This window comes from Amblyraja radiata, chromosome 30 (genome assembly GCF_010909765.2).
Source record: "Amblyraja radiata isolate CabotCenter1 chromosome 30, sAmbRad1.1.pri, whole genome shotgun sequence".
Lineage (NCBI taxonomy): Eukaryota > Metazoa > Chordata > Chondrichthyes > Rajiformes > Rajidae > Amblyraja > Amblyraja radiata.
The window spans coordinates 25798726-25813492 of record NC_045985.1 but is presented as its reverse complement, the minus strand read 5'-3'; the positions used below and the strand labels follow the sequence as shown (position 1 = coordinate 25813492).

The following is a 14767-nucleotide window of genomic DNA, read 5'->3' as shown; positions in this document are numbered from 1 at the left end:
TCACAGCGCCAGGGGCACGGGTCACGGGTTCAGTCCTGGCCTCCGGCGCTGTCTGTCTGTGTGTGTGTGTGTGTGTGTGTGTGTGTGTGTGTGTGTGTGTGTGTATGTGTGTGGGGGTGTGTGTGTGTGTGTGTGTGTGTATGTGTGTGTGTGTGTGTGTGTGTGTGTGTGTGTGTGTGTGTTGTGTGTGGTGTGTGTGTGTGGGTAGTGTGTGTGGGTGTGTCTGTGGTGTGTGTGTGTGTGTGTGTGTGTGTGTGTGTGTGTGTGTGTGTGTGTGTGTGTGTGGGTGTGTGTGTGTGTGTGTTGTTGGTGTCTGTGTGTGTGAGTTTGTGTGTGTATAAGTGTGTAAATGTGTGTGTGTATAAGTGTGTGTGTGTGTCTGTTTGTACGGCTGTGTGTGGGTGTGTGTGTGTGTGTGTGTGTGTGTGTGTGTGTGTGGGGGTGTGTGTGTGTTGTGTGTGTGGTGTTGCGTGTGAGTTGTGTGTGTCTATGTGTGGTGTGTGTGTGTGCGTGTGTTGTTGTGTTTGAGTGTGGTGGGTGTGTCTGTGTGTCTGTGTGTGTGTGTGTGTGTGCGGGCGGGCGGGTCTGTCTGTGTCTGTGTGTGTGTGTGGGTGTGGTGTGTGTGTGTTGGTGTGCGGTGTGTGTGGGGGTGTGTGTGGGGTGTGTGTGTGTGTGTTGGTGGTGTGTGTGTGGTGTGGTGGGGTGTGTCTATGTGTGTGTTTGTGGGTGGCGTTGTGTGTGTGTGTGGAGGGTGTGGGGTGTGTCTGTGTTCGGTGTGTTGTCTGTGTGTGGGATTTTGTTTGTGTTATAAGTGTTGTAAATGTGTGTTGTATAAGGTGTGTGTGTGTGCTGTTTGGACGGCTGTGTGTGTGTGTGTGTGGTGTGTGTGTGGTGTTGTGTGTGTGGTGTGGGTGTGTGTTTGTGTGTGTATGGGTTGTGTTGTTCGTGTGGTTTGTGTGTTGTGTCGTGTGTGTGTATGTGTGTGTGTGTGAGTGTGTGTGTGTCTGTTTGTACGGCTGTGTGTGTGTGTGTGTGTGTGTGTGTTTGTGTGTGTGTGTGTGTGTGTGTGTGTGTGTGTGTGTCTGTTTGTACGGCTGTGTGTGTGTGTGTGTGTGTGTGTGTGTGTGTGTGTGTGTGTGTGTGTGTGTACGAGTGTGAATATGTGAGCATGTCTGTGTGAGCGATGGTGTATCTGTGCATGTACGTATGTGTATATAGTATATGTGTGAGTGTGTGCGACAAGGTATGTGTCTGGCTGTCTGTCCATCTGTCTGTATGGAATTTGCAAGTCTGTCCATCTGTGTGTAGTTTCTTGACCAGTACGGGTGTCAGGGGTTATGGGGAGAAGGCAAGAGAATGGGGTTCGGACAGATAGATCAGCCATGATTGAATGCCGGAGTGGACTAGATGGGTCGAAAGGCCTCATTCTGCTCACTTATTAAAGATCACTTATAATCTTGTTCCGATTGTTAGTTTAGTCGGATTGTCACTGAACTGTAGATAGAAAGAGAATGTCACTGTACGCTGGTATAACATGACAATAAAGTGCCATTGTACCCTTTACAGACACACAAACACAGATGAACTGACGTCTGAAAACATGGCTGAGATAAATTTGCACAATATTGATTTCACTACAACAGTTTAAGATCACCAAAGAATGACAGATAGATCACAACTCACCAATACTTCAACTGTAACCGAGCATTTTACTGGTTTCAATTCTTGATCAAGTGTGAAAACTTGATAATGCACTGAAAAAAATAACAATTATGTAATGGACTTGTTTGTTACAGTCGATGAGGTTGGAGGAGGTGCAACTTAACCTCAATAATCTTAATGGCTTTGTTAATCTGGTTTTGTTTAGTTCAATTGAGTCAAGTTTACATTTTGGTTTAAATTTGTTTAGTCGGAATTAGTTTAGTTTAGTTTAGCCGAGTTTGGATTAGTTTAGTTTAGTTTAGCTTAGATTAGATTTGGTTTAGTTTGGTTTGAATAGACCACCAGGGGCGCCGGGGAGATGGCCAGCCCTGCCGGCAGTCCCTTCGTTTTTTCATCTTTTGTTATTTTGTTAACATAGAAACATAGAAACATAGAAAATAGGCGCAGGAGGAGGCCATTCGGCCCTTCAAGCCAGCACCGCCATTCAATGTGATCATGGCTGATCGTCCCCAATCAATAACCCGTGCCTGCCTTCTCCCCATATCCCTTGACTCCACTAGCCCCTAGAGCTCTATCTAACTCTCTCTTAAATCCATCCAGTGACTTGGCCTCCACTGTCCTCTGTGGCAGGGAATTCCACAAATTCACAACACTCTGGGTGAAAAAGTTTTTTCTCACCTCAGTCTTAAATGACCTCCCCTTTTTTCTAAGACTGTGTGGCCCCTGGTTCTGGACTCGCCCAACATTGGGAACATTTTTCCTGCATCTAGCTTGTCCAGTCCTTTTATAATTGTATACGTTTCTTTAAGATATACCCCTCATCCTTCTAAACTCCAGTGAATACAAGCCTAGTCTTTTCAATCTTTCCTCATATGACACTCCCGCCATCCCAGGGATCAGTCTCGTGAACCTACGCTGCACTGCCTCAATCACAAGAATGTCCTTCCTCAAATTAGGAGACCAAAACTGTACGCAATACTCCAGGTGTGGTCTCACCAGAGCCCTGTACAACTGCAGAAGACGTCTATTAAGAGTTTGTTTTAAGGTACTTTGGTTTGTTTTGTGTGGGGGAGGGGGGGGGGGGGGGGGGGTGGAATCGGGGGAAACATTTTTTTCAAGTTCTTACCTTGCCGGAGATGTGATCAATTTTCAGATCACATTCTTCGGGCTCTGCGGCCTACCATCGCTGGAGCTGGAAGCCTCCTTGGACTGCCGTGCGGGCTTAACATCGGAGCGGATCCCTTGCCTGGGATCGCTCCCACCGCGGCCTGCGAACTTTACCATCAAGGACTCGCAGTCTCGGGAGAGGCCGAGTCGGGAGCTCCAAGGTTCGACCAGCCCTGACGCGAGGTTTGATCGCCCGGCGCGGGGGAGCTGACATCCCCCCGATGCGGGAGCTGATCGCCTCGATGCGGAGGGCCAAAACGCTGCCGGCTACGGGAGTCAAGATCATCCCGTCAACGGAGGCTCGAGGCCTCCGACCGAGGAAGAACTAAAGGAAAGGACTTGAACTTCACTTCGCCTTCCATCACAGTGAGGAATGTGGAGGAGTCACTGTGGTGGATGTTCATGTTAAAATGTGTTTTTGAGTGATCTGTTGCTTTTCATTGTATGACTGACCTGGCAAAAGAAATTCCTCGTATGTTGCAATACATACTTGGCGAATAAAGTGTGATTCTGATTCTGATTCTGATTCTGATTAGTTTAGTACAGTTTAGTTTTAATTAGTCTGGTTGGGTTAAGTTGAGTTTAGCTTGGTTTTAGTACGAATGGGTTTAATATGAATTAGTTTGGTTTAGTTTCGCTTAGCTTTTAGTTTTTAGCGAAAAGCATTTTTGTTGCGTGCTATCCAGTCAGCGGACAACACAATACATGATTACAATCGAGCCGTCCACAGTGTACAGATACATGATAAAGGGAATAATGTTTAGTGCAAGGTAAAGCCAGCAAAGTCCGATTAAAGATAGTCCGAGGGTCACCAATGAGTGTGGATGACAATAGACAATAGACATTAGGTGCAGGAGGAGGCCATTCGGCCCTTCCAGCCAGCACCGCCATTCAATGTGATCATGGCTGATCATCCACAATCAGTACCCCGTTCCTGCCTTCTCCCCATATCCCCTGACTCCGCTATTTTTAAGAGCCCTATCTGTGAGAAAAAGTGTTTCTACGTTCTAAATGGCTCACTCCTTATTCTTAAACTGTGTGGCCCCTGGTTCTGGACTCCCCCAACATCGGGAACATGTTTCCTGCCTCTAGTGTGTCCACACCCTTAACAATCTTATATGTTTCAATGAGAAACCCTCTCATCCTTCTAAACTCCAGAGTGTACAAGCCCAGCCGCTCCATTCTCTCAACATATGACAGTCCCGCCATCCCGGGAATTAACCTTGTAAACCTACGCTGCACTCCCTCAATAGCAAGAATGTCCTTCCTCAAATTAGGGGACCAAAACTGCACACAAGTGAAAGTGGGATGACATAGAGCCAGTGTGAATGGTTGATCGCTGGTCGATGTGGACTCGGTGGACTGAAGGGCCTGTTTACATGCAAAACAAACCAAATATAAGGATAACTTCATTATTGCGTCTGAAAATCTCCCGCCACTAAACTTCTTTTCCCCATTACCACAATTGTTTTTATAACCTGTGCAGGAAGGAGCTGCAGACTCTGGTTTAAACCGAAAATAGACACAGAATGCTGGAATAACTCAGCGGGACAGGCAGCATCTCTGGAGAGAAGGGATGGGTGACGTTTCGGGTCAAGACCCTTCTTCAGACTGAAGTTTAGTTTAGTTTAGATTAGTTTGGTTTAATTACTATTAGTTTAGACTAATTCTTCAGACTGAAGAAGGGTCTCGACCCGAATCGTCACCCATTCCTTCTCTCCAGAGACGCTGCCTGTCCCGCTGAGTTACTCCAGCATTTTGTGTCTATCTTTGCTTTTACAACCAGAACTGAAGAAGAGTTTCGGCCCGAAACGTCGCCTATTTCCTTCGCTCCATAGATGCTGCCTCACCCTCTGAGTTTGTCCAGCATTTGGTCTACCATCTTTATTTTGTGAGATTTCTTAGAAAAATAAACCGGAAGATGCAGGATAGAAACAAAGAAACATAGAAACATAGAAAATAGGTGCAGGAGTAGGCCATTCGGCCCTTCGAGCCTGCACCGCCATTCAATATGATCATGGCTGATCATCCAACTCAGTATCCTGTACCTGCCTTCTCTCCATACCCCCTGATCCCTTTAGCCACAAGGGCCACATCTAACTCCCTCTTAAATATAGCCAACGAACTGACCTCAACTACCTTCTGCGGCAGAGAATTCCGCAGATTCACCACTCTCTGTCTGAAAAATGTTTTTCTCATCTCGGTCCTAAAAGATTTCCCCCTTATCCTTAAACTGTGACCCCTTGTTCTGGACTTCCCCCAACATCGGGAACAATCTTCCTGCATCTAGCCTGTCCAACCCCTTAAGAATTTTGTAAGTTTCTATAAGATCCCCCCTCAATCTTCTAAATTCTAACGAGTACAAGCCGAGTCTATCCAGTCTTTCTTCATATGAAAGTCCTGACATCCCAGGAATCAGACTGGTGAACCTTCTCTGCACTCCCTCTATGGCAAGAATGTCTTTCCTCAGATTAGGAGACCAAAACTGTACGCAATACTCCAGGTGTGGTCTCACCAAGACCCTGTACAACTGCAGTAGAACCTCCCTGCTCCTATACTCGAATCCTTTTGCTTAGGAACGCAACTATTGTGTTGGTTTAGTTTAGTTTAGTTTAGTTTGGTCTAGTTTAGAGATACAGGATGGAGTACACGTTGTACCAGCGTAAGTGTGCGGGGATCGCTGGTCGGTCCGGAGTCGATGTGCGTAAGGGCCTGTTTCCACGCTGTATCTCTAAATTAAATCTCTTTATCTCCAAACACACACACACACACACACACACACACACACACACACACACACACACACACACACACACACACACACACACACACACACACACACACACACACACACACACACACACAGCACCCTTACAATAGATTGGATTAACAAGGCTGCTTAAGCACAAAGCTGTGACTTTAAAAGGTTCTGATATTTACCAGTCTCGGTGGGAGCGTATACGGGTTTATCAGTCGCTATATAAATGAAGTAAGGTCTGGATTTGAGGCGGATTGAAGGTGTTTTCGTCACGAGGAATGGTTGAGAGATATTAGTGACAATCGTGACATACTGTTCCTCATTCAGGAGGTTCAGGTGAAGGATCTTCTCTGGAAGGATCTGTGGAATTAAAGTTAGACTTTAGACTGTAGAGATACAGGCCCTTCGGCCCACCGACTCCGTGCCGACCTGCGATCCCCGCACACTGACACTATCCCACACACATCCACTGTTTAGCTTAGTTCAGTTTAGTTTATTGTCACGTGTACTGAGGTACAGTGGGAACCAGGCAGCGGGAAGACTATACACCTATGACTGCACACCTGTACATGGTACTAACACCATCATCAAGTATGCAGATGATACAACGGTGATTGGCCTCATCAGCAACAATGATGAGTCGGCCTATAGGGAGGAGGTCCAGCTCCTAGCAGCATGGTGCGCTGACAACAACCTAGCCCTTAACTCCAAGAAGACCAAGGAGCTCATTGTAGACTTCAGGAAGTCTAGGAGCGGCACGCACACCCCCATCCACATCAACGGGACGGAGGTGGAACGTGTTTCCAGCTTCAGGTTCCTGGGGGTCAACATCTCCGATGACCTCTCTTGGACCCATAATACCTCAACTCTGATCAAGAAGGCTCACCAGCATCTCTTCCTCCTGAGGAGACTGAAGAAGGTCCACCTGTCTCCTCAGATCCTGGTGAACTTCTACCGCTGCACCATCGAGAGCATCCTTACCAACTGCATCACAGTATGGTATGGCAACTGCTCTGTCTCCGATCGGATAAGCACTGCAGAGGGTGGTGAAAATTGCCCAACGCATCACCGGTTCCTCGCTCCCCTCCATTGAGTCTGTCCAAAGCAAGCGTTGTCTGCGGAGGGCGCTCAGCATCGCCAAGGACTGCTCTCACCCCAACCATGGACTGTTTACCCTCCTACCATCCGGGAGGCGCTACAGGTCTCTCCGTTGCCGGACCAGCAGGCCCAGGAACAGCTTCTTCCCTGCGGCTGTCACTCTACTCAACAATGTACCTCGGTGACGGCCAATCACCCCCCCAACCCCCCCCCCCCCCCCACCCAGACACTCCTCCCACAGGAAAAACACTATCTGTATACATGTAAATAGTTTTATTTATTGAAATCATATTCTATGTCGCTCTTCCAGGGAGATGCTAACTGCATTTCCTTGTCTCTGTACTGGACACTGACAATGACAATTAAAGTTGAATCTGAATCTGAATCTGAATCTGAATCTAAATCTGAATCTGAATCTAAATCTAAATCTGAATCTGAATCTGAATCTGAATCTGAATCTAAATCTGAATCTGAATCTGAATCTAAATCTGAATCTGAATCTGAATCTAAATCTGAATCTGAATCTGAATCTAAATCTGAATCTGAATCTGAATCTGAATCTGAATCTGAATCTGAATCTAAATCTGAATCTGAATCTGAATCTGAATCTGAATCTGAATCTGAATCTAAATCTGAATCTAAATCTGAATCTGAATCTGAATCTAAATCTGAATCTGAATCTGAATCTAAATCTGAATCTGAATCTGAATCTGAATCTGAATCTGAATCTAAATCTGAATCTAAATCTGAATCTGAATCTGAATCTGAATCTGAATCTGAATCTGAATCTGAATCTGAATCTAAATCTGAATCTGAATCTGAATCTAAATCTGAATCTGAATCTGAATCTAAATCTGAATCTGAATCTAAATCTAAATCTAAATCTGAATCTGAATCTAAATCTGAATCTAAATCTGAATCTGAATCTGAATCTAAATCTGATTACAGTCAAGACAGTAGATACAGGATGAAGGGATTAATGCGTGGTCCGCGCCGACCAGCGACTGGTTCTATCCGAACCAGTACACTGGTTCTATCCGACACACACTAGGGGGACTTTACAGAAGTCAATTAACCTACAAACCCGCACGTCTTTGGAGTGTGGGAGGAAACTGGAGCACCCGGAGTAAACCCACGCAGGTCACGTACAGGATTGTACCCGGTTCTCTACCTCCGCACCTGTCTAAAATATAAAGTGTTCCGTTTGGTCCGCAAAGGTCCCCTTTATTTCTCCTTTTTTTAAACAAAAATAATGTTAATAAATGTAAATGTAACCAATTATTGCAAGAATAATATCTACAATACAAACCAAACAGACCAACCACCCTAATACAAAATCACCCAATTATCAAAACCAATATTCTTAGGTAGACAAAAATGCTGGAGAAACTCAGCGGGTGCAGCAGCATCTATGGAACGAAGGAAAAAGGCAACGTTTCGGGCCGAAACCCTTCTTCAGACCCCTGGTTCTGGACTCCCCCAACATCGGGAACATTTTACCTGCATCTAACCTGTCCAATCCCTTAAGAATTGAATATTTTTCTATGAGATTCCCTCTCATCCTTCTAAATTCCAGTGAACACAAGCCCAGTTGCTCCATTCTTTCATCATATGACAGTCCCGCCATCCCGGGAATTAACCTGGTGAATCTACGCTGCACTCCCTCAATGGCAAGGATGTCCTTCCTCAAATTAGGAGACCAAAACTGCGCACAATACTCCAGGTGTGGTCTCACTAGGGCCCTGTACTTGCTCCCATATACTCCTATAATGAGGAACTCAGGTGGGGAGTTGAAAACACAAAGAATAGGCAATTTCCTAATCCTTCTGAGATCAGTAGAGACCAGAGTGGTTTTACCTGCACGTGGATTACTTGGGTGAAGTTGTTCTTCGGACTGAGCTTTCTTGAGATCACCTTAGACAAGATGGCTTTTAGGACCTAAGACAGACACAAAATGGCGGAGTAACTCAGCGGGTCAGGCAGCATCTCTGGAGGGAAGGAATAGGTGACGTTTCGGGTCGAGACACTTCCTCAGACTGAGATTCATGGGAGAGGGAAACGAGAGATATCGACGGTGATGTGGAGAGAGATACAGGACAAATAGTCATAGAGTGATACAGCGTGGAAACAGGCCCTTCGGCCCAACTTGCCCACACTGGCCAACATGTCCCAGCTACACTAGTCCCACCTGCTCGCGATTGGCTCACATCCCTCCAAACCTGCCCTATCCATGGACTAAATGAATGGATGAATAACAAATGAATGAAAGATAGATGCAAAAAGCTGGAAGGTAGACAAAAATGCTGGAGAAACTCAGCGGGTGAGGCAGCATAGATAGATAAATACTTTATTAATCCCCTTATTCAGGGGAAATTCTGATGTCATCTAGATGCTGCCTCACCTGCTTAGTTTCTCCAGCATTTCTGTCTACCTTCAATTATTCCAGCATCTGCAGTTCTTTCTTAAACACAAAAAGCTGGAGTAACTCAGCAGGGACGGGCAGCAGCTCCGGAGAGAAGGAATGGGTGACGTTTCGGGTCGAGACCCTTCTTCAGACTGAGAGTCGGGGGAGAGGGAAACGAGAGATATAGACGGTGATGTAGAGAGATGTGGAACAAATGAATGAAATATATGCAAAAAAAGGAATGATGAAAGAGAAACAGGCGATTGTTAGCTGTGGGCTGGGTGAAAACGAGTTATAGACAATGAGACTCAACAAGACGACTTGGGTGGGGGAGGGATGGAGAGAGAGGGTTACTTGAAGTTAGAGAAGTCAATGTTCATACCGCTGGGGTGTAAGCTGCCCAAGGGAAATATGAGGTGCTGTTCCTCCAATTAGCGCTGGGCCTCACCCTGACAGTGGAGGAGGCCCAGGCCAGAAAGGTCAGTGTGGGAATGGGAGGGGGAGTTGAAGTGTTTGGCAACCGGGAGATCAGGTAGGTCCAGGCTGACTGAGCGGAGGTGTTCAGCTCTGCGGAAGGTTCCTTTCCGACACATGACTATTGTTACCTTCTCCGTCTGCTCCTCAAAGTACACGGCGACCCAAACATCGGAAGAAGAGTCGAAGACCTGGACGGTGATGGTCTCGTTCCGGCCAACGTGGACCTCACTGGGAGCGGTGATCAGAAACCTGTGGAAGGAGTCAGCAGTGTTTTATTGTCTTATACGTCGGCACGGTGGCGCAGCGGTAGAGTTGCTGCCTTCCTGTGGTGCTTGCAGCGGGCTTCGATCCCGACTACGGGCGCTGTCATAGAAACATAGAAACATAGAAAATAGCTGCAGGAGTAGGCCATTCGGCCCTTCGAGCCTGCACCATTCGCCATTCAATATGATCATGGCTGATCATCCAACTCAGTATCCCATCCCTGCCTTCTCTCCATACCCCCTGATCCCTTTAGCCACAAGGGCCACATCTAACTCCCTCTTAAATATAGCCAATGAACTGTGTGGCCTCGACTACCCTCTGTGGCAGAGAATTCCACAGATTCACCACTCTCTGTGTGAAAAATGTTTTCCTCATCTCGGTCCTAAAAGATTTCCCCCTTATCCTTAAACTGTGTGACCCCTTGTTCTGGACTTCCCCAACATCGGGAACAATCTTCCTGCATCTAGCCTGTCCAACCCCTTAAGAATTTTGTTAATTCTGAAAAAGGGTTTCGGCCCGAAACGTTGCCTATTTCCTTCGCTCCATAGATGCTGCTGCACCCGCTGAGTTTCTCCAGCTTTTTTGTGTACCTTCGATTTTCCAGCATCTGCAGTTCCTTCTTAAACACTTAAGAATGTTGTAAGTTTCTATAAGATCCCCCCTCAATCTTCTAAATTCTAGCGAGTACAAGCCGAGTCTATCCAGTCTTTCTTCATATGAAAGTCCTGCCATCCCAGGAATCAGTCTGGTGAACCTTCTCTGTACACCAGACTGGCAAGAATGTCTTTCCTCAGATTAGGAGACCAAAACTGTACGCGATACTCCAGGTGTGGTCTCACTAAGACCCTGTACAACTGCAGTAGAACCTCCCTGCTCCTATACTCAAATCCTGTCTGTACAGAGTTTGCACAATCTCCTCGTGACCCGCGCGTGGTTTCTCCGGGATCTCCGGAGGTCCATTGGCTTGGTGTGTGTGTGTAAATTGTCCCTAGTGTGTGTAGGATAGTGTTAGTGTGTGGGGATCGCTGGTCGGCACGGACCCGGTGGGCCGAAGGGCCTGTTTCCGCGCTGTATCTCTCAACTAAACGAAGGCACAAAATGCTGGAATAACTCAGCGGGCCAGGCAGTGTCTCCGGAGAGAAGGAATGGGATACAGCAGGATACAGCAGTGAACCAGGCCCTTCGGCCCACCGAGTCCGTGCCGACCAGCGATCCCCGCACACTAGCACTATCCCACACACACACTAGGGACAGTTTACACACACACCAATGCCAATTGACCTACAAACCCTTTGGAGTGTGGGAGGAAACCGGAGTTCCCGGAGAAAACACGCGCGGGTCGCGGGGAGAACGTGCAAACTCCACACAGACAGCACCCGTAGTCGGGATCGAACCCGGGTCTCTGGCGCCCCATTCGCTGTAAGTCGGCAACTCTATTCTCGCTTTCTCTCTCTCTCCCTCTCCATCCCCTCCCCCTTCCCAGTTCTCCCACCAGTCTTACTGTCTCCGACTACATTCTATCTCTGTCCCTCCCCCTCCCCCGACATCAGTCCGAAGAAGGGTCTCGACCCGAAACGTCACCCGTTCCTTCTCTCCAGAGATGCTGCCCGTCCCGCTGAGTTACTCCAGCATTTTGTGTCTACCTTCGATTTAAACCAGCATCTGCAGTTCTTGTTTACACATTAAGACTTAGGGCTGTTCGTCGGAGAAGGGTACTTACGAAGGATTCTGCTCAGCAGCAGCAGAGAAGCAAGTGAGGAGGAGAATTATAAGGAGACCCATCTCGCAATGACTTCCTCCCGCACTGACTCAGTGCCTGTGAGCTGTGGGTACAGTGCTGGCCTGAGTTACTCATTAATCACCCCACCAGACCCATGTCCCAATGCTGCTTAACCCCTCTGGTCCTGACTAACAGGCAGGAGGTACACAAGCCTGAAGTCCCGCCACCAGAAACACCAGCATTCAGGAACAGCGGCTATTCCGACAACCATCAGGTTTCTGAACTGAACGTGTGGGAAGCAACTGGTTAAAAGACGAAGAAAGCCGGAATAACTCAGCGGGACAGGCAGCATCTCTGGAGAGAAGGAATGGGTGACGTCTCGGGTCGAGACCCTTCTTCAGGCTGAGAGTCAGGAGAGAGGGAAGCGGTGGTGCAGAGAGATGTAGAACAAATTGAGACATAGATTGATACAGTGTGGAAACAGGCCCTTCGGCCCGACTTGCCCACACTGGCCCACATGTCCCAGCTACACTGGTCATAGAGTGATACAGTGTGGAAACAGGCCCTTCGGCCCAACTTGCCCACACTGGCCAACATGTCCCAGCTACACTAGTCATAGAGTGATACAGTGTGGAAACAGGCCCTTCGGCCCAACTTGCCCACACTGGCCAACATGTCCCAGCTACACTAGTCATAGAGTGATACAGTGTGGAAACAGGCCCTTCGGCCCAACTTGCCCACACCGGCCAACATGTCCCAGCTACACTAGTCATAGAGTGATACAGTGTGGAAACAGGCCCTTCAGCCCAACTTGCCCACACTGGCCAACATGTCCCAGCTACACTAGTCATAGAGTGATACAGTGTGGAAACAGGCCCTTCGGCCCAACTTGCCCACACTGGCCCACATGTCCCATCTACACTAGTCATAGGGTGATACAGTGTGGAAACAGGCCCTTCGGCCCAACTTGCCCACACCGGCCAACATGTCCCATCTACACCAGTCCCACCTGCCCGCGTTTGGTCCATATCCCTCCAAACCTGTCCTATCCATGTACCTGTCTGACTGCTTCTTAAACGTTGGGATAGCCCCAGCCTCAACTACCTCCTCTGGCAGCTCGTTCCATACACCCACCACCCTTTGTGTGAAAAAGTTGCCCCTCAGGTTCCTATTAAATCTTCCCCCCTCCCCCCCCCCCCCTCACCTTAAACCTATGAGCAGTCACGGTGGCGCAGCGGTAGAGTTGCTGTCTTACAGCGTTTGCAGCGCCGTGGTCCCGGGTTCGATCCCGACCACGGGTGCTGTCTGTACGGAGTTTGCACGTTCTCCCCGTGACCTGCGTGGGTTTTCTCCGAGATCTTCGGATTACTCCCACACTCCAAAGACGTGCAGGTTTGTAGGTTAATTGGCTTGGTGTAAATGTAAATGTCCCTAGTGTGTGTAGGATGGTGTTAGTGTGCGGGGATCGCTGGTCCGCACGGACCCGGTGGGCCGAAGGGCCTGTTTCTGCGCTGTATCTCTAAACTAAACTAAACTAAAGTAAACGATGCCCTTTGGTTTTTCATTCCAGGATCCAAATACAAGCTGGGAATTTTTTCTTTGGAGCGTAGGAGTCTGAGGAATGATTCTATTTAAGTGCACAAGTTCACGAGGTGCATGGATAATGTGAACACTCACAGTGTTTTTCCCCCAGAGCAGAAGATTCTAAAAACTGAAACTAAAAACTTAGGCCCAGCGCTAATTGGAGGAACAGCACCTCATATTTCACTTGGGCTGCTTACACCCCAGCGGTATGAACATTGACTTCTCTAACTTCAAGTAACCCTTGCTTTCCCTCTCTCTCCATCCCCTCCCCAATCCAAGTCGTATCAGCTTCAAAGTCGTCTTGTTGAGTCTCATTGTCTGTGACTCATTTTCACCGAGCCCACCGCAAACAATGTCCTGTTTCCCTTATCATCATTACTTTTTTGCGTATCTTTCATTCATTTGTTCTATATCCCTCGTTTCCCTCTCCCCTGACTCTCAGTCTGAAGAAGGGTCTCGACCCGAAACGTTACCCATTCCTTCTCTCCAGAGATGCTGCCTGTCCCGCTGAGTTACTCCAGCATTTTGTGTCTATTTTCGGTGTAAACCAGTTCCTTCCCATGCTAAAACTAGAGGGAAGAGAGACACAAAATGCTGGAGTAACTCAGCGGGACAGGCAGCATCTCTGGAGAGAAGGGATGGGTGACGTTTCGGGTCATAGAAACATAGAAACATAGAAAATAGGTGCAGGAGTAGGCCATTCGGCCCTTCGAGCCTGCACCGCCATTCAATATGATCATGGCTGATCATCCAACTCAGTATCCTGTACCTGCCTTGTCTCCATACCCCCTGATCCCTTTAGCCACAAGGGCCACATCTAACTCCCTCTTAAATATAGCCAATGAACTGTGGCCGCAACTACCTTCTGTGGCAGAGAATTCCACAGATTCACCACTCTCTGTGTAAAAAATGTTTTCCTCATCTCGGTCCTAAAAGATTTCCCCCTTATCCTTAAACTGTGTGACCCCTTGTTCTGGACTTCCCCAACATCTGGAACAATCTTCCTGCATCTAGCCTGTCCAACCCCTTAAGAATTTTGTACGTTTCTATAAGATCCCCCCTCAATCTTCTAAATTCTAGCGAGTATAAACCAAGTCTATCCAGTCTTTCTTCATATGGAAGTCCTGCCATCCCGGGAATCAGTCTGGTGAACCTTCTCTGTACTCCCTCTATGGCAGAGACCCTTCGACACCCTTCTTCAGACTGCGCTGCCTTGCTCCAGCTTTTTGTGTCTATCTTCAGTTTATCTTCTATAAACCAGCTTCTGCAGTGCCTTCCATCATTGAAGCTAAACCGTAAACACAGGCCTCAGGTGAGAGGGGAGAGATGTAAGCTGCAGTTCCACCTTCACCCACCAGATGGGGGTGACATTCTTCACTGTGTTCATTGCCTATGCGTTGAATGACAAAGTGGAAACAACTCCAGTACCCAGCCCATCCCCTCCCCAGGTACTTTCCCCTGTAATCATATTACACCATACAAGGCACGATTTGCAAGTTGTTGCAGGAAGGAACTGCAGATGCTGGTTTATAGATGTGGCCGACTAGGAAAAGGGGAGATGCAGCGAGACCTGGGTGTCATGGTACACCAGTCATTGAAAGTGGGCATGCAGGTGCAGCAGGCAGTGAAGAAA

General features: G+C 47.8%; 1 protein-coding gene across 1 annotated transcript in view; it reads right to left on the bottom strand.

Moving 5' to 3' along the window:
• Positions 1 to 11591, bottom strand: part of LOC116990201 (complement C3-like) — a 63095-nt gene extending 51504 nt beyond the window's left edge. The window contains exons 1-5 of the mRNA XM_033047748.1: positions 11547 to 11591; positions 9703 to 9815; positions 8543 to 8622; positions 5770 to 5947; positions 1684 to 1754 (exon numbers count right to left, since the gene is read on the bottom strand). The gene's annotated coding sequence lies outside the window, so the exon portion shown is untranslated. The remainder of the gene's footprint in view (positions 1 to 1683; positions 1755 to 5769; positions 5948 to 8542; positions 8623 to 9702; positions 9816 to 11546) is intronic.
• Positions 11592 to 14767: the final 3176 nt, after the last annotated feature.